The sequence below is a fragment of the Tachyglossus aculeatus genome, chromosome 11 (genome assembly GCF_015852505.1).
Source record: "Tachyglossus aculeatus isolate mTacAcu1 chromosome 11, mTacAcu1.pri, whole genome shotgun sequence".
Lineage (NCBI taxonomy): Eukaryota > Metazoa > Chordata > Mammalia > Monotremata > Tachyglossidae > Tachyglossus > Tachyglossus aculeatus.
Genome location: NC_052076.1, coordinates 20,906,337 through 20,934,311, shown reverse-complemented (window position 1 = coordinate 20,934,311; position 27,975 = coordinate 20,906,337). Strand labels below are relative to the sequence as shown.

The window sequence follows — 27,975 nt, the reverse complement described above, 5'->3', positions numbered from 1 at the left end:
CCTGGGCAAGTAACTTCACTTCTGGGCCTCAGTCACCTCATCTGTGAAATGGGGGATCGAGAGTGAGAGCCCTACACGGAAAGGGGAACTTGTCCAACCCAATTATCTTGTGTCCACCGTGGGGCCCAGCACAGTGGCTGGCACTTAGAAAGTGCTTAACAAATCCCATTAAAAAGCAAACAAAAAGGGAAAAATAGATGCAGACAGTGGGGCCTGGGACCTGGGGAGGCCTCAGTGAAGAGCTTGAGTTCATTCATTGTTTCATTGATTGATTCATTGGTTCTTATTTACTCAATACCCCCCTGGATGCAAAGCACTGTATTTAGCTCCAGGAAAGCACCGGAGGAGCATTAGACCCGGTCCTCAAGGAGAATGTGAATGGGTTGCTTGCAGGTGTCTATAATTGAGTCTGCTTTTCCAAATCCTTTTAATGATAGGCAGCTGCAAATCCCCTTCTCCCTAATAGCCTTCTGCCTCTTTCTTCCTTGATTCTCCAACCCCACCCCCTGAAACTCAGTCTCTCCATTAGGTGCCCTTCAAGGGGGCAAGTGGTACTGGGCCTTTAAAGCCCCAGAGGCTTCTGGGTATTTTTGTGCACCATTTTGTGACCCTTGGATTTTGCTTCCTGTAGTCGGTTTGTTGAGCTGGGCCTGTGATTATCCCTTGGTTATCTTATCTTTTGCTTATTCATTGAGTTGTGTTTTTTGTGTGTTTACGGTGGGCCGAGCATCAGTGCTTATTGAATTGGTGGTGCTAACAGGTTGATTTTGATTGCTCAGAACTGACTTGGGTTGATGGTGTGTGGGGACAATTTCAGGCTGGGCTAATTGATGTTGACTACATGGGTGAGGGTGTGGTTTGTAGGGGGCTTTGGTCTTTCATGGAAGATTCAGAAATGATTTGGGTATTTACGCTTGCCATACCTGGTGACTTGATTGGGGACAACAAAATATCTCTGGAATAGAGGAAGTTGAGGGCTTGTGATGCTATGAAGTCTTTATGCTCTGTGTCTAGAGATGATGTTTGTGTCGGGGGACAAAGGGATGGTGCAGCAACCCTGGGGTGAATAGTTACTGTCTCTGTGTGAGTCTATTGTATACCCTTCCATGTGCTTTTGCCAGCCCCTAGTTAGCTAGGATTTTCTACTAAACTATAAGGTCACCAAGGCCGCTGTCCTTACCCGCATGGGACCCTGCGCCTGGAATGAGGTAGAAGGTGCTGAGCTTCTTCTGTAAGACTCGTGAGCCCCCTTATCATTCCCAAGTGGGTGCACATCCAGCCTCAATCCACTGGTGACCTTCGCCCTGCCCTCCACAATCCTTTCTTGATTCAGCACCATGGGTCGGTCCTGGAAGCGTCGGTATCATAGCATCAGATTGTGAGCCCCTCCAGGGTAGGAACCGAGACCCGCCGACCAGACAGGGGTGGGGTGTCAGTACTGTCATGCGCCCTTCTGTGGGCAGGATTGCGCCGACCTCATCTGGCTGGTTGAGGACTCTTTTGGGGCTTCCCAATTTCTCCACCCCAGGATACGACTTGCCCCTTCACCCCTGTGGGACTCCATTATGACGCCTCAAAAGCCCAGCACTGAGTTGGGGTTCACTAGCCACACACGTGTAGAGGAGACTGGAAGCTCGTTTTGGGCAGTGGGATGTGGCTGTCATTAAATTGTACCCTCCCAAGTACCTTAGTGCTGTGCGCTTAAAGAGGACGAACTGACCCGTAGCACCACAGACACAAGCGCCTTGTAGCAGCAGAAGCTGTGTCGTCCACAGTATTCATTGAGTACTTGGTAGATGTGGAGCACTGTACTGAGCACCTGAGAAACTGTTAGAGTGTAAATCTCGCCTTGAGTTGGAACCTAGTCTGTAGACTGTTTCCAGATGACTCCTCCCCCAATGCATCATGGTTCCTACTTAAATGGGTGTAATGTATATCTGTTATCTGCCTTGTGATACTGTGCTTGGCCCATGGAAAGTGCTGGATAAATGCAAGTAACTGAAATGGTTGTCCTTAGCAATCGAGGTCTCTCCCCCCCATCCTCCTCATTGTACTGTGCTCTGTCAAATAGCGTTCAGTAAACACTATTGATGTCTTAATGCAATACTGCCATCCTTCACTTGAAGTACTCATTTACTCTGTTCTTAATCTCGAACTGCCAATTCGAGTTTATGTTAGGTTCAGCGAGCATTACTCCGTGTACCAACCTCGTATATGCCATTCTGCCTGTGTACCTCAGCTTTAATGTCTGTCACAGACTGGATGCTTCTTAAGAGCAGGGGCCATGTAGCGTTGAACTCTTGGAGGCGTTCGTACCGTGGTTTTCCAAAGTCAATGCTTCCCCTTCTCGGCTTGTTTTGGGTAGGGCAGGTGTCTGTTAAATTTTTCTAATGTATGCTTCCAAGGGCTTAGTACAGTGCTCTGCACACAGTAGGAGCTCAAATCTTATCAACTGACGGTCTGAGTGACTTAGATTGTGAGCTCCCAGTGGGCAGGGACTGTGTCTCTTACCCCCAGCTGGCCAAAGAGGGGGCTTAATGGGGTGTGGTCTCACCCATGTCTGGCCAAACTTGAAGTGGGGAAGAGGGACAAGCGTGAAGGAACGAACAGATGGCGCTGGATAGGGCTCATCTCCTCCATGAGGCCTTCCCTGACTAAGCCCTCTTTTCCTTTTCTTCAACTCTCTTCTGCATCGCCCTGACTTACTCCCTTTATTCATCCCTCTTCCCAGCCCCACAGCACCTATGTACATATCCATGGTTTTATTTATTTATGTTAATGCCCGTTTCCCCTCTAGTCAGTAATTTCAGGGCCTTGGCTGCATGAGGAGAAAAGGCAAAAGTGCAGCTTCTTTCTGCCTCCCTGGAGAAGCTTTCCAGACCGGCCCGCTTAGAGGTGAGCCCCTGCGGAAGTGGGTTTGGGTGGGTGTATTGGGGAGGAGGTCTGCAGGGGTAAGACTCTGTCGGGGGAAACCCAGATTGTTCACCCCAAAGCTGGACACCCCCCCACTCCAGGCTAAGCCAGCCAGGGTAGTGTGAGTGGCGGCTGCTTTGTCTCTGTCTCAAAGGGGGTCTCCCCTGTGTCTCCCTCTCTGTCTCTCTCTCTCTCTCTCTCTGTCTCACTCTCCTCTCTGCTCTCTCCAGTGAGTGTGCAGGGATCAGTCCAGCTGAGGGGTGAGGGCACAGATGGGGCTGGGCACAGGAGGCAGTACCCCTTGACATGAGCAGGGGGGCAGAGTGAGATTGCCCTGAGACCTGACCAGGTAATAATAATAATAATAATAGTAATAATAATAATAATAATAATGATCGTATTTGTTAAGTGCTTCCTATGTGCCAAGAACTGTTCTGAGCACTGGGGTAGATACTAGGTAATTAAATTGTCCCACAAGGGGCTGACGATCTTGATCCCCATTTTACAGATGAGGTAACTGAGGCACAGAGAAGTTAAGAGACGTGCCCAAAGTCACACAGCTGACAAGTGGTATATCCTAAGACCAAGGAAGGAGCCTGAGCCCCCGATGAGCCATGGGAGACCTGGCCCCCTCATCCATCCCTGCCTCCCCAAGGACTTCAGGGTGTGGACAGGATGGTGAGTGTCACATTTTAGGTCTGGGGCCGTTGGGGCTCTGTTTCAGGCAAGTGGGAGGAATTCATGGTGTTTATTGAGCACTTAGCTCTGGAGCACTGTACTGCCTGCTTGAGAGTGTATAGTGAAGGGATCCTTATCCCCTGTTACAATCCACTGCATTCTTATCATCCCCAACTCAGCACAGTGACCGAGTCCCACCTGGCTCCAGAGTGACCCCTGGCCAGGCTCCTATCCAACATACAACTTCCTGCTCCCCGGCTGGAGGCCTGGGCTCCCCGTTGGAGATCCATCCACTCTTTCTCCCCTCCAACCACCTAAGCTGTAATGGGCCTGCACTCTCCCCGGGGGCACACCTCATCATCCAATCAACGGTCACATCCGTCCCCAGGAGGCTGCGGTGCAGAACCAGTCTGGTTCGTCGGCCCCCCTGGATGGCCGAGGACTAACTGGCCACTCTTGGGTTTCTACAAGTACTGCACCGGCCCCCACATGAGGGTGTTGGTGGGCACCAGGCTGTTGCCCCCTGGATTCCCCTTCCCACCCTCATCCCACGATTGTATCCCCTTCCTTCAGACAATGCCATTTCTTTCGGGTAGGGGTCAAGGGTCAAACACTGCATCATGGGTGCCACACGAATCTCTAGTGATTCCTGGAAGTGATGGATATGCGTGCGTCTCTGGTGTGAGAACGAGGGTCAGGACCAGAGCAGGATGAGGGGACTGCCCCTCTTTGGACGGGGATATGGGTTCTGGAAACAGGGGTCTAGGGTTCGGGACAGATGCTCTGAGAATGGACCTCAAGATCGGGTGTGAAGTCACCTGGGGCCCTTAATTCTATAGATAGGCTTCCTCTGGGTTCGGTCCATCTGGAGTCATCTGCCCCATCTCTGGCTTCAAGAGTACAGACTCGCCTGCCCGCCCGAGGCGGGGGTGCCCCTGAGGGAGCGGGGTACAGGGACAGGAGTAGTTGGGGGTGTGTGTGTCTATCTACATGTATGTGTCACATGATTGCTGTCTCTCTCAGAGGAGCCAAATCAGGGGTGGGGAGCATCTGTAGCAAATCCTAGAGTGGTAAGGTGCCAAGTGGTTTCCCCCGGCACACTACCCAAAGAAATGGCACAGTCTGGCCCCCTCCTTCCCTTGTCCTGTCTCCATCCCCTTGGCAGCTTGGCCTCTGTCAGGCCACCTGCATCCGCATGGAATAATATGTCTGTGTTATGCATCGCACCTGAGTCTCCTTGAGCCAGTGGTAGCAGGCCTGCTCCACAGAAGGGTTCTCATTTGGGGGGACCAGCTGTGTAGTCCAAGCAGAGGCAGTCCACCAGCTTCTAACTTGGAGCTTGGCAGGCTAGAACTCCCACTCCTCCCTCCCCACCCCCAGATCTCATTCTTTCAGTCTCACCCGGTCTGGGTAAGGGGGCGGGAGTCTTGAAAATCAAATGGAAGGAGTGATGATACCTCTTGGTCTCCTGCCCACTCTGCCTCTCCAGCCTGAGGGTCTCTATTCTAGAGGAATTCACAATTCTAGAGGAAGGGACCAGAATTGTGTGGCTCCCATTGGTTGGAGAGCCTCTGTCTCCCTGACCCTATTGGCTGGGCAAGCCTGGGAGGCAGGACCCTCTAGGCCCAAGAGCCAGGAACGGGGCAGCACAGGGGCAGGGTGGGCTGTGGCTCAGACTGGAGGTTGTCCCAGTTTCCACCACCCAGTCTGTAAGTCATTCGGTCATGTTTAAGCAACTAAAGTTCATTCACTCAATTGTATCGGAGGAGCGAAGTGTAGGGGCTGGGTTGTAGAAGGGGAGAAGTGAGGTGAGATGAGGTAGGACAAGGTGGTGGAGTGCTTTAAAGGCGACGGAGAAGAATTTTAGTTTGTGGCAGATGTGGATGGGCAACCACTGGAGTTTTCTGAGGAGCTGGGTGACGTGTTCTGAATATTTCTCTAGAAAAATGATCCATGTAGCAGAAGGAAGTATAGATTGGAGGTGGGGGGAGACCAGAGGCTGGGAGGTCAGCAAGGAGGCTGATGCAGGAATCCAGGTAGGTTACGATGAGCGAAGGAATTAATTTGGTATTCGCTTGAACGGAGAGGGGAAAGGGTGGATTTTAGTGATGCTGCGGAGGAGAGACTGACAGGATTTAGCAAGGGATTGGCTACGCGGGTTGAACGACGGAGAGGAGTCGAGGGTGACGTCAAGGTGATGGGCTTGCGAGTCAGGAAGGATGGTGGTGCCGTCTCTGGTGATAGGAAGGCCGGGGTTTGGGTGGGAAGATAGGGAGCTCTGTTTTGGACATGCCCAGTTTGAGGTGACAGGACGACATCCAAGTACAGATGTCTTGAAGGCGGGAGGAGTTGCGAAATTGGAGAGAGGGGGAGAGATTAGGGCCAGAGATAGGGGTTTGGGTATTGTCGGCATAGAGGTGCTTTTTGAAGTCATGGGAGTGAATGAGTTCTCCAGGGTAGCCTGTGTAGATGGAGACTAGAAGGGGATCCAGAAGTGAACCTTGAGGAACCCTCCCACAGTGAGGGGGTGGGAGACGGAGGAGGAGCCCGCGAAGGAGCCCGAGAATGGAAGTGTGACTGTCTGAGTGTCCCCCAAACTCTCTGGGTTTCTGCTTTCCCCTCTCCAATTTTCTAAGAATAATCACAATAATGGTGATATTATGCACTTGCTAAGTGTTAGGATCCCTTCTCAGGGTCACAGCTGGAGAGTTTCCATTACTCTACCAGTCTCGACTACTGGAGGGAGAGTCAAACAGAGGCCTGTCCATTCCATTCCTAGCTTGGGCAGTGGCTTGCGAGCGGAATGCAATCTGCTACAAGTCAAAACTTACCTGTGTTTGGCAGCGGCGTTACGGAAAAGTTGTGGGCAGATGCTCAAGTCTACCACGCAGAAGGAGGCGATGGTAAACTGCTTCCGTGTTCTTACCAAAACAACTCTACAGAAACGCCACCAGAATGATTGCTGATGGAGGTGGGGCGTTCTGGGAGAGATGTGTCCGTGGAGTTGCTCTGGGTCGGAGCAGCCTGGATGGCATAAGGCAAGATAAGTGTCAGGGTAGCTGTTGTTTGTTTATGTTTATGTCTGTCTCTCCTTCTAGTCTGTGAACTCGTTGTGGGTAGGAAAGTCTACTAACTTTGTTGTGTTGTAATAGTAGTACTAATAATAATTGTAGGATCTGCAAATAACTTACCATGGGCCAAGCACCACGCCAAGTCCAGGGATAGTTAAAAGGCAGTTCGATTGGACGCAGTACCTGTCCCCCACAGGGCTCAAATTCTCCATCCCCATTTGACAGGTGAGGTAATTGAGGTCCAGAGAAGTTTTGTGACCTGCCCAAGGTCACCCAGCAGAGAAGTGCCAGAGCTGGGATTAATTAATCATGGCATTGGTTAAGCTCCCACAACCAAGCCCTGGGGGGAATAATAATAATAATAATAATAGTGATGGCATTTAAGCATTTACTATGTGCGAAGCACTTTTCTAAGTGCTAGGGTGGATACAAGGTTATCAGGTTGTCCCACGTGGGGCTCACAGTCTTAATCCCTATTTTACAGATGAGGTAACTGAGCCCCAGAGAAGTGAAGTGACTTGCCCAAAGTCAGAGAGCAGACCAGTGGCAGAGGCACGGAGACATCCTAGCTGGGCACGTACACCCACCACAAGACAGACAATTCAAAATATCTATTTACATAGCCATGCACAGATAGCTCATGTGGGCACGCACGTTTGTCCATACAAATATATCTTGTGCCCCAGAAATCCCCCCCGACCTGTAATTGTATTTTAGTGTCTGCCTTCCCCAGTAGAATGTAAGACCCTTGAAAGCAAGGACTGTGTCTACCACCTCTGGTGAATGCCACTAAGTGCTAGGTAAAGTGGTCAATGTAAGATAAACCCTGTCAATTACTCTCCCAAGTGCCCATTTGGGCAATGTGCAGTCTGCCAAGCCAAATGACCCTCCTCTACTTATCAAGGCAAAAGGAGGAGAGGATGGAAATCTGTTGAGAAATCTCCTGCCTCCCACCCCCTCCTGAATCATCATCATAATAGCATTTGTTAAGCGCTTACTGTGTGCAAAGCACTGTTCTAAGTGCTGGGGAAGGATTCAAGGTGATCAGGTTGTCCCACGTGGGGCTCACAGCTTTAATCCCCTTTTTACAGATGAGGTAACTTAGGCACAGAGAAGTTGTGATGAGCCCAAAGTCACACAGCTGACAACTGGTGGAGCTGGGATTTGAACCCCTGACCTCTGACTCCCAAGCCTGTGCTCTTTCAGTTGATCCATGCTGCTTCTCTATAGCAATAATAATCGTGGTGGCGTTTAAGTGCCCACTACATGCCAAGCCCTGGGTAGATTCGAGGTGATCAAATCAGACTCATTGCCCATCCCACATGGAACTCACAGTACAAGAAGGAGGGGGGAACAAGTATTGAATCCCCATTTCATTATTATAATAATTAACAATGGTATTTGTCAAGCACTTAGAATGTGCCTGGCACTGTACCAAGAGCCGGGGTGGACAGAAGCAAATCGAGTTGGACACGGTCCCTGTCCCACGTGAGGCAGATATCTTGAGTTCTGATGACATTTTTTTCTTTCCCCAGATCTGAATAGCAAAATCTCCCTATTATAACCACTTTTTTGTATGCTGGTACTTCTGGATGCCGCAGTGAGTCTATCCAAATCTTTGTGGAAGTGTCATAATTGTCATATAATAATGATAATATAATCATATAATAATGATAATAATGATAAGCAGTCAATCAGTGGTATTGAGTGCTTACTGTGTGCGGAGCACTGTACAGAGCACTTGGGAAAGTCCCGTACTACCGAGTCAGAGACCCGTTCCCTGCCCGCAATGAGTTTACAGACAGATATCAATCTAAATTACAGAGAGGGGGTATACTAAGGTGGAAGCATCATTGATGACCTGATGATCTTGTCCTGAAAGAAAAATCTGTTCCCACACTAGCTCGGCAGACTCTGAGAGGAGATCCAGCGAGTCGTTCAAATTGATGTAGTAGCCGAAGCCGTGTCATTCATGTGGTATTTGAGCGCTAAATGGTGTACCTTTACGGAGAGATCCTGGGCCTGGGAGACAGAAGGACCTGGGTTCTGGTTGCATCTATGCCACTTGTTCACCGTGTGATGTTGGGTGGGTCACTTTGCTTTTCTGTACCTCAGTTTTCTCATCTGTAAAATGTGGATAAAGACTGTGCGCTCCATTTCGTACATGGGCCGTGGACTGATTAGCTTATATCCTCAGTACTTGTAACAGTGCCTTGCACATGGTAAGCGCTTAACAAATGCCATTACAACTATGCCACTAAATGCTGGGGTAGATAAAAGTTAATCCAGTCCCATATTTCCTGTCCTCGTTGAGCTTAATTTGGGGAGTAAGACCATGAGCCCCATGTGGGACATGGACTGTATCCAGACTCATGGGCTCTTACCTGCCCCAGCACTTAGAATTGCATGCGGCACATTGTCAAGGACTTAACAAATACCATTTAAAAAAAGGGAGCGGTCAGAAAGGTCAAATGAAGAGACCAGTCAGTGAAGAGAACTTCCAGGTGATGTCTCATCCTCTTCTCCGCTAAAAACATCTGGGTAAGTTGGTCGTGGGCAGGGATTGTGTCTACCAACTCTGCTGTATTGTCCTCTCCCAAGTGCTCGGTCCAATGCTCGGCACTAAGTGCTCAATAAATACCACTGATTGAGTTGAGACTGTCCTTCTAAACTGTAAACTCGTAGTAAGCAACCGACACCCTGCTGCCCGGATTATCTTTCTACAGAAACACTCTGGGCATGTCACCCCTCTCCTCCAAAATCTCCAGTAGTTGCTTATGAACCTTAGCATGAAGCAAAAACTCCTCACTCTCGGCTTCAAGACTTTCCACCACCTTGGCCCCTCCAACCTCACCTCCCTTCTCTCCTTCTACAGCCCAGCCCGCACACTCCGCTCCTCTGCCGGCGCTAACCTCCTCACTGTGCCTCGTTCTCACCCGTCCCACTGTCGACCCCAGGCCCACGTCCTACCTCTGGCCTGGAATGCTCTCCTACCTCACATCCACCAAACTAACATACTTCCCCCCCTTCAAAGCCCTACTGAAAGCTTACCTGTTCCAGGAGGCCTTCCCAGACTGAGCCCCACTTTTCCTCTGCTCCTCCTTCCCTCCCCATCGCCCCTACTCCCTTCCTCTGCTCTGCTCCCCTCCCCACCCCTGCAGCCCTTGTGTATATATGTACAAATTTATTATTCCATTTTCTGAATAATGTGTGTATGCACCTATAATGCAGTTTATTTGCATTGATGCTATTGGTGCCTGTCCACTTGCTTTGTTTTGTTTTGTTGTCTGTCCCCCCCCCCCCCATCTAGACTGTGAAACCATTGGGTAGGGATTATCTCTATTTGTTGCCGAATTGTACTTTCTATATACTTAGAACAATGGTCTGCACACAGTAAGCACTCAGTAAATATGATTGAATGAATGAAAGCTGCAGAATAGAATTACCCAGTGACCTGTTAAGTGCAGTTCAAAGGGAAATTACCTGGCTAGTAATTCATGAGTCTAGAAATACTCCCAAATGGTTTGTCTTGAATTCAGCGATTAGTAATTGTAGTATCTGTTAAGCACGTCCTCTGTGCCAAATCAGTGCAGATCCAATCCCTGTCCCACATGGGGCTCGCAGTCTAAGGGGGAGAGAGAACAGGGATTGAATCTCCATTTTGCAGATGAAGAAAATGAGGCTCGGAGAAGTCGAGTGACTTGCCTGAGGTCACACAGCAGGCAAGTGACAGATCTGGGACTAGAACCCAGTTCCTTGGACTCCTAAGGGTGTACTGTTTCCAACAGGCTAAGCTCCATCTCGATTCCTTCGATCGTAACTCCCCTACCTAAAGAGGATGGGGAAGTAGATTTGCCTAATGGAAAGAGCCCTAGCTTGGGAGTCGGAGGATGTGGTTCTAATCCCAGCTCCTCCACATACCTGCCAGGAGAAGCAGCATGACAATGTGGACAGAGCACGGGCCTAGGAGTCAGAAGATCATGGGCCATGATCCCAGCTCTGCCACTTGTCTGCTGTGGTAGAACTGTAATTAGAACCCAGATTGTTCTAACTCCCAGGCAAGTACTCTATCCACTATGCCACGCTGCTTGTCCATTTCCTCTTGACCTGCGGGTGGAGGGGTACCACCAACTCTATCCACTGGTTCCAGAGATGATGCTTGTATGAACAGCTGAGGTTCCAGTTCTAAAGTGCTGTTTTGAATGCCACAGCCTCTCCTCTGTCTCCCCTGGTAGAATGTCAACTCCTTGAGAGCAGGGATTGTGTCTTCTGGCTCTCTTGTACTCTCCTAGGTGATCAGTACAGTGCCCTGCACGTAGTAGACGGTGAGGTCTCTGAGGCTTGGGATCACATTCCTAAACTATCATGCCTTTCGAGTGTTTAGTTCAGTGCTCTGCGTGCAGACTGTAAGCTCCTTGAGGGCGGGATCGTCTCCACTTTACCGTGCTTTTCCAAGTGCTCGGTACACTGTTCTGCACACGATAAACTCCTTTAGAGCACCTTATGGGTCTACCGGCCCTCTTGTGTTTAGTAGAGTGCCTGGCATACAATAAGCACTCTAATATCACAGCAGGATCGATCTGGGCAACACAATGACTCTTATCTTTACCTTCAAAGTTGTCAAACATCCTCTAAGGTTTCATGGGTTTGACTTGGTAATAATAGTGATAATTGTAGTATTTGCAAAACTCTTATCCTGTGCTAACGCTGTTTTCAGTACCGGGTTAGGGTTTACCAAATTGGATTGAGTACAGTCCTGTCCCACCTGGGCCTCACAATCTTAATCCCCACTTTACAGATGAGGTAACCATGGCACAGAGAAGTGACACAGCAGGGTACACACCCAAGGTCACACAGCAGGTATGTAGTCGAGTGGGTATTAGAACCCAGATCCCTCCAACTCACTGGTCCGTGCTCTGCCTACTAAGCCTCGCTGCTTCTCTTCATCTCATTGGTTGTCCTGTTGCCATCTGCTCCTTGAGGGCAGGGATCAAGTCTCTTAATTATGTTGTATTTTTGTAAATAACGATGATAATAATGATAATGATGGTATTTGTGAAGCACTTACTAAGTGTCCAACACTGTTTTAAGCGCTGGGGTAGATACAAAGTAATCAGGCTGTCCCACATGGGGCTCATAGTCTTCATCCCCACTTGACAGATGAAGTAACTGTGGCACAGAGAAGTTAGTGACTCGCCCCAGGTCACACAGCTGACAAATGGCAGAGGCGGAATTAGAATCCACGACCTCTGTCTCCCAAGTTTGTGCTCTATCCACTAAGCCATGCTGCATTCAGGAGATGCCCAGCCCAGCACGCTATGGGCACATGGCCCTCAAGAAATACTGTTGATTGGAAAGTTGAGCATTAAAGAATGCCCTCTGTAGTAAGATATCTTTGGGAGAAACATCTCCCTTGACTTGCCCAGTGTCCTGTCCAGCAGCACTCGGTTTTCTTTTTTCTCACCAGATTGTTCTTAAAGATGAACTTGGATAAATAAAAAAAAAGACAGATTTTCCCCAGGAACAGGTAGGGTTAAGTCCTTGTCGTGTACCTAGAGTAGCTTAGACTGTAGTCTGTAAGCTCCACGTAGGCAAGGAATATATCTGCCAGTAGCAGAGAAACAGGATGGTGTAGCAGTTAAAACCCAGGCCAAGGACTTGGGTTCTAATCATGACTCTGCCTCTTGTCTGCTGTTTGACCTTGAGCAAGTCACTTGACTTCTCTGTGCCTCAGTTACCTATTCTGTTAGATGGGGATTGAGACTGAGATCCATGTGGGACATGGACTGTGTCCAATTTGATGACCTTGTATCTACCCCTGAGTTTAGAATGGTGCCTGGCACCGAGTAAGTGCTCAACAAATGCCCACTGTCCCAGTTGGGGCTCACGTTCATCCAAGAGGAGGGAGAATGGATCTCTCCTTCCCATTTACATACGACAGTGCTGAGACCCAGAGACGTTAAACAAACCCAAGTAGACAAAGCAAGTGCCCGAGGCAGGATTAGAACCCAGGTCCCCTGACTCCCAGGCTTGGACTTTTCTGCTAGGCCACGCTGCTACTCAGAGGTGACCCAGCGGTGGGTGTGCACAATCCTGATGTCCTAGCAGCAGCAAAGATCTTTACTGAGCTTCTACTGTGTGCAGAGCACTGTTCTAAGCCCTGGGCAATAATAAGCAGGTGGGAGTTAGACAGGGGCTGTGTCCCTTGTGGAGCTTACCATTTATGAATACAGGTGGTGGAGAGGACTGGAGCCAGGCCCATCAGAAACAGTGAATCACTCAGTGGTATGTATTGTGTGCTTACCAGAGGCAGAGCGCTGTGCTGAGCACTTTGGAGGGAAATATCTAATGGAGTGGGTAGACACACTCCCTGCCCACAACGAATTTACGGTCCCCAGGAGGGGAGACAGACATTCATTTAAAGAAATTACAGACATATCCTCGAGTGCTGTGGACTTGAGGGATGGATGAATTGAGAACAAATCCAAGCTCAAGGGTGACACAGAAGAGAATGGGAGAAGAGGAAACTTAATCGGGGAAGGCCTCTTGGAGGAGATGTGCCTTCTATAAGTTTTTGAAGGCGGGGAGGGTGATCGACTGTCCTTGGCCATTCTCCTTGACTCCACTCTCTCTCATTCAACTTAACTGTTCAATCCAGGACAAAATCCTTCCAGTTCTACCTTCACTACATGGCTGAAATCCGACCCGACCTTTCCATCCAGACTGCTTCAACTTTAACCCCAGGGTTTCTTCTCTCCCACCTTGATTACGGTATCAGCCTCCTTGCTGACCTCCCTGCCTCTTGTCTTTCCCCACTCTAGTCCACACTTCACTCAGTTGCCCGGAGGATTTTCCCACAAAATCGTTCAGACCAAGTTTTCCCCACTCTTCGAGAACAGCTGGTGGTTGTCCATCTCCCTCTGCACCCAAGAAAAGCTCCTCACCATTGGCTTTAAAGCACTCAATCACCTTGCCCCCTCCTACCTCACCTCACTACTCTCCTCATACAAACCAGCCTGCACCCTTCTCTCCTCTAATGCTCACTTTCTCACCAGAACTTGGATCTCTCCTGTCTCGCCGCCGACCTCTCACCCACATTCTGCCTCTGGACTGCACTCCCTCTTCATATCTGACTGACTCATTCATTCCTTCAGTGGTATTTATGGAGCACTCAGTATGTGCAGAGCACTGTACAAAAGCACTTGGGAGAGTACAATATAACCATGAATAGGCACATTCCCTGCCCACAATGAGCTTACAGTCTAGAGGGGAGACAGACGTGAATAGAAATAAATAAATGACAGATATGTGTGTAAGTGCTGTGAGGCATGAAGAGAGGACGAATAAAGGGAGAAAATCAGGGTGACACAGAAGGGAGTGGGAGAAGAGGAAAGGGGGGCTTAGATAGGGAAGGCCTCTTGAAGGAGATGTGCCTTCAAGAAGACATTGAAGCAGGAAGAGTAATTTTCCGTTGGATTTGAGTAAGGAGGGTGTTCCTTGCACTCTGCAAACAGTCGGTGATCAGTACAGTGCTCTGCGTAACGTAGGCCACTGGTACAGTGTTTTCTACACAACAGGTGCCCGGTAGAGTTCTCTGCATACATTAGAGCCCAATTAGACTTTTTTAGATATAGCTGTCTAACACAATGTTCTGCACATGGTAGATGGCTAGGTCAAGTGGTCTGCATATGGCCATCTACTACAGTGCTCTGTACATGGTAAGCATCTCCCCCTCTAGGTTATAAGATCTTTGAGGGCAGGGATCATGTCTCCCGACGCTATGCTATTGCACTGTCCCCAGCTTGCAGCATAGTCCTCTGTACACAGCTGATTGTAAGCTTTCTGAAGGCAGGGCTTACATTTACTAAGTCTCAGTGTGCTCTTCCAAGTCCTTGGTACAGTGCCCTGCCCATAGTAGACTGTAAGCTCTTGGAAGGCAGGGACCGTGGCAATTAATGCTTTCAAACTCTCCCAATTGCTTAGGACAATGCTACTCACACATTTGACCATAAACTCCTCAAAGGCAGGGATTGTTTCTACAATTTCCCATGCACTTGGCAAGAGACAGAATCGGCAATCCTCGGAATGATTGTTCAGCTGTGAGAAGAGAGTTAAAAGCTAGTGGAAATGAATTTAAAATAAGAATTTTCTCTGGCAATTGGAGAAGGAGGATTCGTTCATTCATTCGTTCAATTGTATTTGATGATGACATTTATTAAGCACTTACTATGTGCAAAGAACTGTTCTAAGTGCTGGGGAGGTTACCAGGTGATCAGGTTGCTCCACGAGGGGCTCGCATTCTTCATCCCTATTTTACAGATGAGGGAACTGAGGCACAGAGAAGTTAAGTGACTTGCCCAAAGTCACACAGCTGACAAGTGGCGGAGCTGGGATTAGGACCCACGACCTCTGACTCCCAATTCCGGGCCCTTTCCACTGAGCCACGCTGCCTCTCTGATTTTTTGAGTGCTTACTATGTGCAGAGCACTGTACTAAGCACTTGGGATTGTACAATACAACAATAAACAGACACATTCTCTGCCCACAGTGAGCTTACAGTCTAGGGTGGGGGAGACAGACATTCATAGAAATAGAGAAAATGACAGTGCCGTGGGGCTGGGAGGGGAGAAGAACAAACCGAGCAAGTCAGGGCGATGTAGAAGGGAGTGGGAGAAGAGGAAAAGAGGGCTTAGGGAAGACCTCTTGGGGGAGATGGGCTTTGAACTTGATGGCGATACCGAGGGGAGTTTTGAACACCAAAGACTTCTATTGCTGTCTTGGGAACAGGTTTTGGGCTTTTTTTTTTCTGTTTTTGATCCCCTTCCCTTTGCATTATGAGCTCATGTCTGTCCCAAGAACGGTGCTTCAGAAGCCCCCTTCCCTGGGCTCAGCGGTGAGACCCCTGCCTCCCTAAGGAAGGAAGAAACCCTTCCCCAACCCCTGGTATAATAATAATGATGGTGTTTAAGTGCTTACTATGTGCGAAGCACTGTTCTAAGCGCTGGGGGGAATACAAGGTGATCAGGTTGCCCCACGTGAGGCTCACAGTTTTAATCCCCATTTAACAGATGTGGTAACCGGCCCAGAGAAGTTAAGTGACTTGCCCACAGTCACACAGGTGACAAGTTGCGGAGCTGGGATTAGAACCCATGACCTCTGGCTCCCAAGCCCAGGCCCATTCCAATGAACCACGCTGCTTGTCAGTTGTATTTACTGAGCACTTCATGTGAGCAGAGCACTGTACTAAACACTTGGGAGGGTACAGCAGAACAGATCCATTCCCAGCTCACAATGAGCTTCCAGTTTAGAGAGGGAAACAGACATTAATATAAATGGAGAAACTACAGCTCCGTACACAGAGTGTAGAGGTAGAGTTGAAGTTTCCAGCGGAGAAGTCATCCCTGTCCCCAGCCCGGAGAGCAGAAAGGCAACTCCCAGCAGACACAGAGGGGAAGGGACTTGGGGAGGAGTCAGCCCACGGAGCAGTGGGGAAGGGAAGCAGGGTGGCCCAGCGGATGGAGGCCGCGTCCAGGGGACAGAAGGACTCGGGTTCTCATCCCGGCTCCGCTGCTTGTCTGCTGGGTGACCTTTGGTAACTTGCTTCACTACTCTGGGCCTCAGTTTCCTCACCTGGAAAATGGGGAAGCAGACTAAGAGCCCCAAATAGGACACGGATTGGGTCCAACTTGATGAGCTGTATATAGTACAAGCATCTAGTACAATGCCTGGCACATAGTAATACCTTAACAACAGATTCCACCCCTTTTTCTTCCTTCTTTAATTGTTTTTTTTCAGGGGCCCAACGAGTTGACATGGGTCCATGGGTTTGGACTTGGCAAAGCAGGATTAATCTTGTACTTCCCAAGTGCTTAGTACAGTGCTTAGTACAGACTTTGACCCATTCCTCAACTTCCTTCTCTCCTTCTCCATGCCCACTCTGATCCTCGGAGACTTCAATATCCACATGGATATCCCTAACGACTCCTCTGCCGCCCGCCTTCTATCTCTCCTTGACGCTGCCAACCTCTTCCTCCACCCCACCTCACCCACTCGCCAACTTGGTCATACCCTCGACCTCATCATCTCCTACCGCTGCACTGTGTCCACCCTCACCAACTCTGAAATCCCTCTCTCTGATCATAATCTTCTCACCTGCCTCCTCACTCACACTCCTTTCCACTGTAAATCCGTATTACTCCCTCACAGAGATCTCCGCTCTCTGACCCCCACCCATCTTTCGGAGCGCCTCACACCCCATCTCGCCGCCCTCTCCTCTCTACCCAGTCTTGATGATCAGATTACTGCTCTCAACTCTACCCTTTCTACTCAGCTAGACTCACTCGCTCCCCTCTCCCTTTGCCGCTCTTGCACCACTAACCCACAGCCCTGGATCACTGCCACTGTCCGCCTCCTTCGCTCTTATGCTAGAGCTGCCGAACGCTGCTGGCGAAAGTCTAAACACCATGCCAACCTCGTTCACTTCAAGTTTATCCTTTCCTGCCTTAACTCAGCCCTCTCCTCTGCCAGACAAAGCTATTTCTCCTCCCTTATTGACACCCATGCCCATCACCCCCGCCAGCTCTTCCGTACACTCAACTCCCTTCTCAGGCCCCCGGTTCCTCCCCTCCTCCTTCCCTCACCCCCAACGATCTGGCCTCCTACTTCATTAACAAAATTAAATCAATCAGGTCCGACCTCCCCAAAGTCTCTTCCCCCCTTTCTCCATCCCCCCGGCTCTCAACACTCTCTGCTACTCTCCCATCCTTCCCAGCAGTGTACTCAGAGGAGCTCTCCTCCCTCCTCTCAAGTGCTACTCCAGCCACCTGTGCTTCTGACCCCATTCCCTCTCATCTCATGAAATCTCTCGCTCCATCCCTTCTCCCCTCCTTAACTTCCATCTTCAACCGCTCACTCTCCACTGGTTCCTTCCCCTCTGCCTTCAAACATGCCCATGTCTCTCCCATCCTAAAAAAACCCTCTCTTGACCCCACCTCACCTTCTAGTTATGGTCCCATATCCCTCCTACCATTCCTTTCCAAACTCCTTGAACGAGTTGTCTACACTCGCTGCCTAGAATTCCTCAATAACAACTCTCTCCTCGACCCCCTCCAGTCTGGCTTCCGTCCCCTACATTCCATGGAAACTGCCCTCTCAAAGGTCACCAATGACCTCCTGCTTGCCAAATTCAATGGCTCCTACTCTGTCCTAATCCTCCTCGACCCCTCAGCTGCCTTTGACACTGTGGACCACCCCCTTCTTCTCAACACGCTATCTGACCTTGGCTTCACAGACTCCGTCCTCTTCTGGTTCTCCTCTTACCTCTCCGGTCGTTCTTTCTCAGTCTCTTTTGCAGGCTCCTCCTCCCCCTCCCATTCGCTCACTGTGGCGGTTCCCCAAGGTTCAGTGCTTGGTCCCCTTCTGTTCTCGATCTACACGCACTCCCTTGGTGACCTCATTCGCTCCCACGGCTTCAACTATCATCTCTACGCTGATGACACCCAGATCTACATCTCTGCCCCTGCTCTCTCCCCCTCTCTCCAGGCTCGCATCTCCTCCTGCCTTCAGGACATCTCCATTTGGATGTCTGCCCGCCACCTAAAGCTCAACATGTTGAAGACTGAACTCCTTGTCTTCCCTCCCAAACCTTGCCCTCTCGCTGACTTTCCCATCTCTGTTGACGGCACTACCATCCTTCCCGTCTCACAAGCCCGCAACCTTGGTGTCATCCTCGACTCCGCTCTGTCATTCACCCCTCACATCCAAGCCATGACCAAAACCTGCCGGTCTCAGCTCCACAACATTGCCAAGATCCGCCCTTTCCTCTCCATCCCAACCGCTACCCTGCTCATTCAAGCTCTCATCCTATCCTGTCTGGACTACTGCATCAGCCTTCTCTCTGATATCCCATCCTCGTGTCTCTCTCCACTTCAATCCATACTTCATGCTGCTGCCCGCATTATCTTTGTCCAGAAACGCTCTGGGCATATCACTCCCCTCCTCAAAAATCTCCAGTGGCTACCAATCAATCTGCGCATCAGGCAGAAACTCCTCACCCTCGGCTTCAAGGCTCTCCATCACCTCGCCCCCTCCTACCTCACCTCCCTTCTCTCCTTCTACAGCCCAGTCCGCACCCTCCGCTCCTCCACCGCTGATCTCCTCACCGTACCTCTTTCTCACCTGTCCCGCCATCGACCCCCGGCCCACGTCATCCCCTGGGCTTGGAATGCCCTCCCTCTGCCCATCCGCCAAGCTAGCTCTCTTCCTCCCTTCAAGGCCCTGCTGAGAGCTCACCTCCTCCAGGAGGCCTTCCCAGACTGAGCCCCTTCCTTCCTCTCCCCCTCGTCCCCCTCTCCATCCCCCCATCTTACCTCCCTCCCTTCCCCACAGCACCTTTATATATGTATATATGTTTGTACATATTTTTTTACTCTATTTACTTAATTTATTTGTACATATCTATTCTATTTATTTTATTTTGTTAGTATGTTTGGTTTTGTTCTCTGTCTCCCCCTTTTAGACTGTGAGCCTACTGTTGGGTAGGGACTGTCTCTATATGTTGCCAATTTGTACCTCCCAAACGCTTAGTACAGTGCTCTGCACATAGTAAGCGCTCAATAAATACGATTGATGATGATGATGAGTGCTCTGCACACAGTAAGCGCTCAATAAATACGATTGAATGAATCTCTCCTCTGTTCTTTCTTTCCACAGAAAATCACCAAATGGGTCTTGGGAAGAAAGTTGCCGTAGGAGTGATGACAAGGAATGATACTACTGGCCTCCAAAGAGATGCTTATTCTAGGGATCCAGCACTGATCTGGGGGTGAGCAATCTGTTTTTATGTATCGCATTGATGTGTGTTGCGGGAGATTCGCTGTGCTTGGGTTTCTCTAGGCAGGGATCGATTTGATCATAATAATCGCGGGTGGTCAGGTTGGAGGGGGGATATCCGAAGAGGGAAGGAAAGACATTGTTTCCTTGGTGTTGGGTTTGTGACGGCAATTTTACCTTGTTGTTTCCTGCCTTAAACTGAACCCTCTTTTCTACATTTGTATAGTTCTAGAAAAGAAGCTAAGTAACTTTTGACTGACACAGAGCCAAGAAAAGAGACCATCATTTCCTCCCCATCCTGATACGTGTGTCATACAACACCAAAGAATTCCCAGGGTAAGCCTCGGCCCCAGGGGTGTCAGGTATGGGGTCCCCCCGGGGGGGGACAGGGAATCCGGCACCATCCTGCTGACCCAGGGACCTCAGTCTAGGCAGTGGAGCCGGACACGGACCGGCCCAAGAGGGTGCTCGAAATCCACCCGGCCTCTCGTTAGTGGCTGGGGGCCTTCGCTCTTATGCATTCATTTGTTCAATTGTATTTATTAAGCACTTACTTTTTGCAGAGCACTGTTCTAAGCACTTGGGAAAGGACAGCACAACAATAAAGAGTGACGATACCTGCCCACAACGAGCTCACAGTTTGGAGGAGGTGACAGACAGCCATCCAAATGAACAGACTTCAATACAAATAAATAAAATGACAGCTATAGACAGAAGTGCTCTGGGGCTGGGAAAGGGGGGAAGAGCAAAGGGAGTAAGTCAGGGTGATGCAGAAGGAAGTGGGAGATGAGGAAGCGTGGGGGAAGTCTGGGAAGGCCTCTTGGAGGAGATGTCCCTTAAGGCGTTGAAGCGAGGGAAAAGTCATCATCTGGTGGATTTGAGGAGGAAGGGTGTTCTAGACCACAGGTAGGATGTGGGCCAGGGGTCGTCGGCGAGACGGGTGAGATGGAAGCAGAGTGAGAATGTTAGCACCAGAGGAGCAGAGTGTGAGGTTCTGGGTTGTAGGAGAGAAGCAAGATGAGGTAGGAGGGGATGGAGTCCTTTAACACCAACGGTGAGGAGTTTTTGTTTGATACAGAGGTGAATAGGCCACCGTTAGAAGTTTTAGAGGAGAGAGTGGATATGACCTGAAGGTTTCTATAGAAAGATTACCGGGGCACCTCAGTGAACTTTGGACCGGACTGGAGAGAGGCAGGAGGTTGGGAGGTCAGCAAAGAGGCTGATGTAGTAACATAGGCAGGATAGGAAGGATGAGTGATTATATGAACATGGTAGCAGTTTGGGATGGAGAGGAAAGGGCAGATTTTAGCGATGTAGTCAAGGTGGTGGGACTGACAGGATTTTGTGATTAAGTGCGTGGGTTGAATGAGAGAGAGGAGTCAGGTATGACACCGTGGTCACGGGATCATGAGAGGGGAAGGACAGTGGTGCCATCTCTAGCTAGGGCAAAGTCTGGGAGAGGACTTTCCGTTTCTGCTACTGTGAGCGGATGGTGTCCCAGGAACAACGTGTCTTTTTAAATATGTTTTTAAACGGTCTTTTTAAAAGCCCATACGTCTGGGCTATGCGTTGTACCAAGTGCTGGTTTAGGTACAAGCTAGTCAGGTTGGACACAGTCCCTGTCCCCCATGGGGCTCATAGTTTTAATCTCCATTTTCCAGACAGGGGAACGGAGGCCCAGAGAAATGAAGCGGCTTGCCCTACGTCACACAGCAGATGAGTGGCGGAGCCGGGATTAGAATTCAGGTACTTCTGATTCCTGAACCCATGCTCTATCCAGTAGGCCATGCTACTTCTCAGTACTTATTGCATAATAAGTGCTTAATAAATACCACAATTATTAATTATTCCAAGTATTATTATTATTACAATAACTAAAAGATAAGTTGACAGTTTCCCCTACTTACCTTCCAAAAACCTATCTTAGTGGGTGAGAGAGATGGTATTTGTTAAGCGCTTACTATGTATCCAGCACTCTTCTGAGTCTTGGGGTTGATACAAGCTAAGCAGGTTGGACACAATCGCTGTCCAACATGGGGCTCACAGTCTTCATCTACATTTTCACAATGTAGCTAAGTAAAGAGAAGTGAAGTCACTCGCCCAGGGTCACCCAGCAGATGGGTGGCAATGCTGGATTAGAACTCAGGTCCTTCTGACTCCCAGGCCTGTGCTCTGTCCACTAGGCCATGCTGCTTCTCAGTTCATCGCACATAGTAAGCACTTCACAAAGACCACAATTATTGATCATTACAATTATCATTACAAGAGAAGTATAAGATGGTTTCTCCCACTTACCCTCACAAAATTTAGCTTAGCTGTTGGCTGCGGGGTGGGGGGAGGAGGAGGTGGCGGGAGAGATGAATTAACAGGGTGAAAATGATGGAGAGAAAAGTCTCCTGTTGAAGTTGGCTGGTGACCCTGGGCCCTGAGACTGAACCCTTGAATCCGTGAAGGAGTTGATGATTGGGAATGTTGGTGTCTTGCACGGTGCCATCTACACTGTCTTGGTCCTTCCAGGAGGCATCCTTTTACTGGGGCATGGAAGAGGAGGAGGAGGAGAAGGGGGAGAAGAAAGCAGAAGAGTAGCAGTAGGGTTGAGAGGGGGATGTGGAGGAGAAAGACTACTATGTGTCTCTGTCTCCTTTGTGCGGAGAGAGTACCGTGCCAAGTGCTGGGAAGGAATGAGCAGGTGAGAGCTGAAAGGAATCCTAGTAGTAATTGTGGTACTTGTTAAGCGCCTAATTATGTGCCAAGCTCTGTGGTAAGTGCTGGGGTGGATTCAAGTTAATCAGGTTGGGCATAGTCCCCATCAAATGTGGGGCTCAGACTCTTACTCCCCATTTTACTCAGATGAGGTAACCGAGTTGCGGTGGATGGAGCACAGGCTTGGGAGTCAGAAGGTCATGGGTTCTAAGCCCAGCTACACCACTTGTGTGCTTTGTGGCCTTGGGCAAGCCACTTCACTGCTCTGTGCCTCAGTTATCTCATCTGTAAAATGGGGATTGAGAATGAATATGAGCCCTGTGTGGGACATGCACTGTGTCCAACTGGATTTGCTTGTATCCACCCCAGCACTTAGTACAGTGCCGACACATACTAAGTGCTTAACAAATACCATTCATGTGAATATTATGATTTATAATTACCCAAGCAGCAGACATTGGATGGAGCCAGGATTAGAATCCAGGTCTTCAGACTCCCGGGCCCATGCTCTATCATTGATTCAATCGTGTTTTTGGAGCGCTTACTGTGTGCAGAGCCATAGTAAGCGGTATCCACTAAGCCATGCTCTAACTGCCATCTCTATGTGACTGATTCCTAAATCTCTTTCTTCCGGCCCTCTTCCCCTCTCTGTTTCTCCTGCCCCCAGTGCTTAGTACAGTGCTGTGCACACAGTAAGCGCTCAATAAATACGATTGAATGAATAAATGTTTCTCCTGCCCCCCTTGCCCTTAATGTTTCTTCCTGCCCCCCTCCCCCCTCTGTTTATTCCTGCTCCCCTTCACCCTCTCCTTTTCTTCCTGTCTTCCCTTCACCCTCTCTGTTCCTTTCTGTCGTCCTTCACCCTCTCTGTTTCTTCATTCCCTCCGCCCCCGTCTCTGTTTCTTCATGCTCCTTCTCACCCTCTCTGTTTCTTTTGGGCTCCCCCATTCCCTGTCTGTTTCTTCCTGCCCCCTTCCCCCTCTCTGTTTCTTCATGCTCCCTTCCCCTCTCTGTTTCTTCCTGCCCCCTTCACTCTCTCTTTCTTCCTTCGCCCACCCCTCTGCCTTTCTTCCTGAATCTTTCCCCCCTCTTTCTTCCTGCTCCCCATCCCTTCTCTGTTACTTCCTGCTCCTCATCCCCTCTCTCTTTCTTCCTGCCCCCCTCCCCCTTTCTCTTTCTTCCTGCCCCCCTCCCCCCTCTCTTTCTTCCTGCCTCCCTCCACTTTCTCTTTCTTCCTGCTCCCCTGTTTCTTCCTGCCCCATCCCCATCTCTCTTATCTTCCTCCCCCACGTTTATTCCTGCTCCCCTTCACCCTCTGTCTTTCTTCCTGCTCCCCTTCACCCCCTGTCTTTCTTCCTGCTCCCTCCTCCTCTGTTTCTGACTGCCTCCTCCCCCCTCTGTTTCTTCCTGCTCTTTCACCTGCTCTCTTTCTTCTTGTCCCCTCTCCCCCCTCTCTTTCTGACCCCCTCCCCCTCTGTTTCTTCCTGCCCCCTTTCAACCTCTTTTGTCTTCCTGCCCCCTCCCGCTCTCTTTCTTCCTGCTCCCCCTCACCCTCTCTCTTTCTTCCAGCCCCCTTCTGCTCTCTCTTTCTTCCTGCTCCCCCTCACCCTCTCTTTTTCACCTAGTTAGCACTTAACAGATAGCATCCAAAAGAATGTTCCCTGAGACGTGTGATACCCTGGGCATCGATGCCCAGGGCCCTTAGTAATGACTAACAAATACCTCAATTATGATCAGTCGGTCCAAGATCTGCAAGAGCCCTCGGTGGCCACCCTAGTGGCCAGACTTAAAGCTGACCTGCCTTTCCTTACTCTATTCCTTCCCACTCCCCGCCCTTTTCCTCCATTCTCCCCAGGTTACTGGGTTAAGAGCCCCCCAAATTTGACTTCCATTACTTCTTACACCAACGGTTCTGGAAAATCATGGACTACAATTGCAATCATTGAGCTGAGGCACTGCCATTGGGTGAAAACCTAGCCTTAGCCGAAGTAACGCTATTTTGAGGACCGGAGGAGAACTTTGCAAATACCCGTGTGAAAAGCAACTTCATTCTTTCAGTCAATCGTATTTATTGAGTGCCTACAGTGTGCAGAGCACTGTACTAAGCGCTTAAGGTTTGTGAGGGAACTTCTGGTTTAGCAAATCCTTTGTAAGTGATGAATTGTACTGCAGTATTGAGACTCTGTCAACACTCTCTGGCCCTAAGAGAGCCTTATCTGGGAATCAAGTCACCTATGCAAGTGTTTGTCATGCGCATGTGGGGTGCTCTATTGTTTGGATAGAAATGTCAATGAAAAAGTGCCTTCAGGAGTCTTGCATGAATCACCTCCCCAGGTGTGCTGTTTGACTTTGTGCAAAAAAATAAAATAAAATGGGGAGACCCTCCAAATCATGTATGCCTCTCACTGACCATGCAGAGCAACGAATTGGCATAATTGGACCCGCAACACGGCCTTTGGGCAGAAACTGAACGGGACAGAAGTGGGGAGAAGCGAAGCGAGAAGCACCCCAGCCTAGTGGAAAGGGCCGGGGCTTGGGAGTCAGAGGCCCTGGGTTCCCACCTGGGAGATCCTGGCATGTAGCTTCACTTGGCTGGGTCGCAGTCACCTCATCTGTAAAACGTGGGGGATCAAGAGTACGAGCCCTATGAGGGACAGGGAAGGTGCCCAACCCGACTCTGTCAGTATCCACCGAGGTTCCCGGCAAGGTGCCTGGCACCTAGCAAGTTCTTAACAAATACCATGAGAAAGGAAACCAAAAACCCAAAGGAGAGACAGAGTGGAGGAGAGAGTGGGGCCTCCTTGAGTCGTTCATTGTTATGTATTAGATATCCTCCTGCATGCAAAGCATTGTATTAAGCCCTGGGAAAGCATTGGAGAATTACACCTGATCCTCAAGGAGTAGGGGAATGGCTCTAATTAAGGAGGTTTGACCAGATCCTTTTAATGACAAATCCCTTTCTCCATAATAGCCCTCTGCTTCTTAGGTCCCTCCTCCTAAAGCCCCACTCCCAGCAATGCAGTCTCTTCACTAGGTGCCCTTCAATGGAGTAAGTGGCACTGCCCCTTTCCCTCCCCTTTTAGGGCCCGTGGGCTATGGAGAGGCGGCAGGCTTGGCTGCTCTGGGGGTTTGGGGAGCAGGGCCTGTGCTGCCCCCTCAGTTAGCCAATTTTTGGTTCAGCTGTGATTGTTGATGTTTACTGAAGTGGGGTTGCTGATGGGTGACTGTTCTTTATGGTGCAGAAGGTATAGAGGAATGGGCTGATCTCAAAGGTTTGAAGTTGAGGGGTGGAAAGGGGAGGCCCAAGTCTGGGATAATTAACTGAAGTTGTGGTGGTGATGTACTGGGGGTAGAGGAGTGGGCGGCAGTGTAGAGTTATAGCGTCCTCATTAAACTGCTCTATTCCCAGTAATGACTCCCTAAATAGGATTGACTTAGTGTGTATACTTATATCACTGATTTGGGTTGATAATCTGGGGTTGGGACCATGGATATGTATCAGTTAATTCAGAAGGGAGTGAAGAAAGGTGGAGTTGGGGTGTTGGTGTGTATCTGGGCGGGGAGGGATGGAACACTAATAATAATAATAATAATAATATCATTTATTAAGCACTTACTACGTGCCAATCACTGTTCTAAGTGCTGAGGAGGTTACAAGGTGATCAGTTTGTCCCACCTGGGGCTCACAGTCTCAATCCCCATTTTACAGATGAGGTAAGTGAGGCACAGAGAAGTTAAGTGACTTGCCCAAAGTCACAGAGCTGACCAGTGGCAGAGCTGGGATTTGAACCCATGACCTCTGACTCCAAAGCCCGTGCTCTTTCCACTGACCCACGCTGCCAAGGATGTGGGGGTTATGAAGAAAGCTGAGAGTGGTATGGGGAATGTGTTTTGATACCACTGACTCATCCATAGAAGTGCTGTGCAGGTGATGGTACATGTTAAGCACTTAATTTGCATGAAGTATTTCTCCAAGTGCTGGAGTAGGTACAAAATATTCCTATTATACTGTGATTGTTCTGAGGACTTGACACCTGTCCACATGCTTTGTTTTGTTGTCTGTCTCCCCCTTCTAGACTGTGAGCCCATTGTTGGGTAGGAACTGTCTCTCTATGTTGCCAACTTGTACTTCTCAAGTGCTTAGTACAGTGCTCTGCACACAGTAAGCGCTCAATAAATACGATTGAATTAATGAATGAATGTGTGGTGTTAACAGGGTTTGTGAACCCGCCTCTGATGTGGCTACAATACTCATGCCCTAGAGGGGCAGGGCTTGCCACAGGCTATACAGGTTTGGATTTTTGCTGCCTGGGTGAGAAGTCTAGGATCCAGCTCGGGAAGTGTCTCGTTGAGACAACCGGAGATTTCTGGATTGGACGGGTTGGGTTGCTCTGAAATTTCTTGAAGGGGGATTATTGGTGCGTGTCTTGAGATGAGGGTTTTGGTGGGGGGAGAAAGGGAGGGGGCAGAAACTGTGGGATACATGGGGGTACATGCTCACTGTCTTTGGGGTGTGTGTGTGTGTTTGTGTGTGTGTGTGTGTGTGTGTGTGTGTACATTCAATCGTATTTATTGAGTACTTACTGTGTGCAGAGCACTGTACTAAGTCCCTGGCAGGCCTTCCCTGACTAAGCCTTCCTTGCCTCTTCTCCCACTCCCTTCTATGTCGCCCCGACTCACTCCCTCTATTCATCCCCTCCTCCCAACCTCACAGCACTTATGTCCATATCTGTCGTTTGTTTATTTCTGTTACTGTCCATCTCCCCTTCTAGACGGTAAGCTCATTGTGGGCAGGGGATGTGTCCATTTATTGTTCAATTGTACTCACCCAAGCGCTTGTCTTAGTGCTCTGCACACAGTAATTACACCATAAATATGACTGAATGATTGACTCTTCAGCCTGGCTCCCTTCATTTTTTATTTTTTTTATCCATTTAAATGACATTCGTTAGGTGCTTACTCTGTGCCGAGCACTGTTTTAAGAACTGGAGTAGGTACAAGCTAATTGGGTTGGGCACAGTCCCTGTTAATCATTCATTCATTCAGTCGCCCATTTATTGGGCATTTACTGTGTGCAGACCACCGTACTCCGTGCTTGGAAAGTACAGTTCAGCAACAAAGGGAGACAGTCCGTGCCCACTTTGAGCTCACAGTGTGGAAGGGCGAAGACAGACATCAAAAACAAATAGACATCAGCAGCATCAATGTAAATAAATAGAAATAGAGATGTATTTACATCAAAACAAGTAAAACAAGTTCTGGTAGGTCATTGTCGTATTTAGTGAGTTGTTCCTGTGTGCAGAGCACTGTACAGAGCGCTTGGGGGAGTCCAGTACAATGATAGGCAGACACGTTGCCTGCCTACCTCATACTTAGACTACACCGCATGTGGGACATAGACTTTGCTTAATTATTATCATCATCATCATTATGATTGAGCTCCACATTGGACAGGGACTGTGTCCGACCCGATCATCAGATAGCCATGGTGCTTGTCCCACAGCCCAAGTAGGAGAGAAAGTAGGGATAGAATCCCCGTCTTACAGATGAGGGAACTAAGGCTCCGCTAATTGAACTGATCATCAGATGAATACAATCTACATCTCTGCCCCTGCTCTCTCTCCCTTCCTTCGGGCTCGTGTCTCCTCCTGCCTTCAAGACATCTCCATCTGGATGTCTGCCCGCCATCTAAAACTCAGTATGTCCAAGACTGAACTCCTTATCTTCCCTCCTAAACCCTGCCCTCTCCCTGACTTTCCCATCACTGTTGACGGCACTA

The 27,975-nt window shown here is 49.4% G+C and overlaps 1 protein-coding gene across 1 annotated transcript in view; it reads left to right on the top strand.

The window, feature by feature from the left end:
- The window catches only part of LOC119935194 (multiple epidermal growth factor-like domains protein 11), a 150,312-nt gene extending 130,490 nt beyond the window's left edge, over positions 1-19,822 (top strand). Inside the window, exons 12-13 of the mRNA XM_038754851.1 lie at positions 19,374-19,485; positions 19,720-19,822. The gene's annotated coding sequence lies outside the window, so the exon portion shown is untranslated. The remainder of the gene's footprint in view (positions 1-19,373; positions 19,486-19,719) is intronic.
- The last annotated feature ends 8,153 nt before the right edge of the window (positions 19,823-27,975 follow it).